The sequence below is a fragment of the Apium graveolens genome, chromosome 2 (genome assembly GCF_009905375.1).
Source record: "Apium graveolens cultivar Ventura chromosome 2, ASM990537v1, whole genome shotgun sequence".
NCBI classification, from domain to species: domain Eukaryota; kingdom Viridiplantae; phylum Streptophyta; class Magnoliopsida; order Apiales; family Apiaceae; genus Apium; species Apium graveolens.
The window spans coordinates 77927714-77931535 of record NC_133648.1 but is presented as its reverse complement, the minus strand read 5'-3'; the positions used below and the strand labels follow the sequence as shown (position 1 = coordinate 77931535).

The 3822-nt window shown below is 41.8% G+C and overlaps 1 non-coding gene across 1 annotated transcript; it reads left to right on the top strand.

The window, feature by feature from the left end:
* The first annotated feature begins 2422 nt into the window (after positions 1-2422).
* LOC141709714 (small nucleolar RNA R71) lies at positions 2423-2529 on the top strand. The gene has a single exon (XR_012570278.1). It is a non-coding gene; the product is annotated as a small nucleolar RNA R71 (small nucleolar RNA).
* The last annotated feature ends 1293 nt before the right edge of the window (positions 2530-3822 follow it).

The following is a 3822-nucleotide window of genomic DNA, read 5'->3' as shown; positions in this document are numbered from 1 at the left end:
TGGTACAATACAAATCTGATTATACCCGGAATAACCATCCAGAAGACAAAAATACTCATGACCCACCAATCTGTCAAGCATCTGATCAATAAATGGAAGAGGGAAGTGATCCTTCCTTGTGGCTTTGTTCAATTTTCTATAATCCATGCATACTCTCCATCCTGTAACTGTTCGAGTAGGGATGAGCTCATTCTTTTCATTTGCGACCACAGTGATACCTCCCTTCTTAGGTACACATTGTACGGGGCTCACCCACGAGCTGTCAGAAATAGGATAAATGATGCCTGCATCTAGCCATTTCAGAATTTCTTTCTTCACCACCTCCTTCATGATAGGATTCAGTCTTCGCTGCTGTTCCACAGTTGGCTTACTACCTTCCTCTAGCAGAATTTTATGCATGCAATATGAAGGACTTATCCCCTGGATGTCTGCTATGGTCCATCCTATCGCCGATTTGAATTCTCTCAAAATCCTTAAGAGCTTGTCTTCCTCACTAGCTGAAAGGTCAGATGAAATAATAACAGGTAACGTAGATGAATCACCTAAAAAAGCATACCTCAAGTGCTCAGGTAATGGCTTGAGCTCCAAGGTAGGTGCTTCCTCTATTGATGGTTTGAGCTTCCCTTCAGCGTTCTTAAGGTCAGAAGTACCAAGAGATTCAAATGGTATGTCCAGCTTTCGCTTCCAGGGAGAAGCATTCAGATATTGTAATTGCTCGTTGCTATCTTCATCATCGCAGTCAAAATCCCCCAATAAGGCCTTTTCCAATGCATCAGACATTAGCATGTGATCGAGTTCCGAAGTAACCGCAGAATCAATCACATCCAATTTTAAGCACTCCTCATCTTCTGTAGGGAATTTCATTGCCTTGAATACGTTAAAGGTCACATCCTGATCTTGGACCCACATAGTAAGTTCACCTTTTTGCACATCTATCAAGGTACGGCCAGTAGCCAAGAAAGGCCTTCCCAAGATTATGGGAATCTTCTTATCTTCCTCAAAATCCAGAATAACAAAATCTGCTGGAAAGAAGAGTTTATCCACCTTGACGAGCACATCCTCAACTATGCCCCTTGGGTAAGTAATGGAACGGTCAGCCAATTATAGCGACATGTATGTGGGTTTTGGATCAGGCAGATCCAGCTTTTTAAAGATCGACAACGGCATCAGATTAATGCTTGCTCCCAAATCACAAAGGCACTTGTCAAAAGTCAGATTGCCAATGGTGCAAGGAATGGTGAAGCTTCCTGGATCTTTCAGTTTTGGTGGTAACTTTTGCTGCAGAACAACGCTGCATTCTTCCGTGAGAGCAAAGGTTTCAAGGTCATCCAGTTTCACTTTCCTTGAAAGAATAGTCTTCATAAACTTCGCATAACTGGGCATTTATTCCAGAGCCTCAGCGAAAGGTATATTGATGTGAAGTTTCTTGAACACCTCCAGAAACTTTCCGAACTGTCTATCCAGCTTTTGTTGCTGCAATCTCTTAGGAAAAGGTGGTGGAGGATAGAGCTGTTTCTCCCCTGTATTAGCCTCAGGCAGAGTGTGTTTAACAGTAGTCTTCCTTGGTTCCGCCGCTTTTTCCTTTTGCTTAGATTCTTCATCTCTAATTTCAGCTTCTACTTCTTTTGCCTTTTCAGAATCAGCTACTTTTCCAGACCTTAAGGTAATAGCCTTGACTTGCTCTTTAGCTTCCTTCCTGCCTGGTACTTCCGTGTCACTGGGAAGAGTGCCAGGTTGACGATTGAGCACTGCATTGGCTAATTGACCGATTTGATTTTCCAAGGTCTTGATAGAAACCGCCTGACTCTTGCACAACAGCTTAAGTTCCTCAAAATCAGCACTAGTAGGTGCAGCTGCACTTCCCTATTGAGGATATGATTGCCTTGTAGCATACTGCTATGGTTGCTGGAATCCAGGTGGGTTAAACTGTTTACTCACTCCTTGCTGATATGGTGGCTGAATAGCATTCTGATTATTCCCCTAGCTGAAATTTGGATGATTTCTATTGTTAGGATGATAGGTCGCTGGCACAGGCTGCTGTTATCGCTGATAATTATTCACATACTGAACAGATTCGTTGACAAGAGAACACTGATCCGTAGCATGAGAACCTGCACAAAGCTCACAAACCATAGCTATTTGATTAACTCCATACATAGCCAGAGAATCAACCTTCATTGATAGCGCTTGGAGCTGGGCTGCAATAGCGGTGGCTGCATCAACTTCCAGAATACCTGCTACCTTGCCTGACGTCATCCTCTGAGTTGGGTTTTGATGCTCATTTGCAGCCATCGTCTCTATAAGATTATACGCCTCAGTATAGCTTTTAGCCCATAAGGCGCCTCCAGCTGCTGCATCGAGCATGGGCCGAGATTGGGCCCCCAAACCATTATAGAAACCAGTGATCACCATCCAATCCGGCATTCCATGATGTGGACATTTTCTCAACATTTCCTTGTAGCGTTCCCAAGCCTCGCACATAGATTCTGTAGGTTGCTGCGCAAACTGAGTAAGAGCACTCCTCATGGCAGCAGTCTTTGCCATCGGATAAAACTTCACCAGAAACTTTTGCGCAAGATCTTGCCACGTAGTGATGGACCCAGCTGGTTCAGAATGTAACTAGTCTTTAGCCTTATCCCTCAGTGAGAATGGGAAAAGCCTCAACTTGATAGCCTCATCAGTCACGCCATTATACTTAAAAGTACTGCAGATCTCCACCAAATTCCTTATGTGCATGTTGGGGTCTTCAGTTGCCGCTCCTCCAAAAGAAACAGAATTCTGCACCATCTGAATAGTGCCCGGCTTGATTTCAAAGGTGTTAGCTTGAATAGCCGGATGAAGGATGCTTGACTGAATGTCATCAATTTTAGGTCGAGAAAAATCCATAAGAGCTGGATCAGCTTGAGCAATACGATCTCCCATGTTTACTGGTTCTTTCTGCTCAGTTCCTGAATCCGAATCCTCAAAATCTAACTTCTCCGGAATATCAAGAACTTCGTCTGTCTCCTCAGCTGTATCTAAAGTCCTCTTGCGAGCACGAGAACGAGTTTGCATAAACGCTTGCTAAAGTACCTGAAATACAACCGGAAAAAATAAGTAACTACTACGTCCTAATCACTGAGTCCTAATGACCAATGATGGTAAGTACATAAATTAAACAAATACGCCGAGTCCCCGGCAGCGGCGCCAAAAACTTGTTAGGGCGAAAACACGCACTAATATTCACGCAAGTATACGCGTTCACAAGTAATATAGAATACTTTCTAGTTCGTTCCCTCAGAGACTCAGACTAAATTATTGTCTAATTAACTCACTCACCAATGTATGATTACTTCTCAATGTTAAGATACTAACACTTAAAATTGTTGATTAAATATTAACTATAATTAACTACTTAATTAATCACTTAACTAACACTTCAATTTATCAATAATAAAACACTCATGAGATCACAACTTCATTATTACTTCCTTCTATAGCCATTGTTATGACCTTTAGCATGTGACAGTGATGATATTAATCGAATAACACGAAACTGATAAAAGCCAACTTTCATTATACTAATACCATTCTACCAAGCATCCACAATTAAGATAGAAGTTGAATAGTCATCAATTATGTTGAGTTCCCATATGTCTACAGAAATTGACAACACAACGATTTAAGCACAAGTTATTCCTTTTGATTACATAGGGCAAATAAAACTGTTAGAGTTACCCACTAATCATGCACAACGTACATGAACCTATGCTAGCATGGCAAGTTCTAAATCTCAAGATCCACCGTCGCTTCACAAGAGATTAACACCCTATCTTATATGTT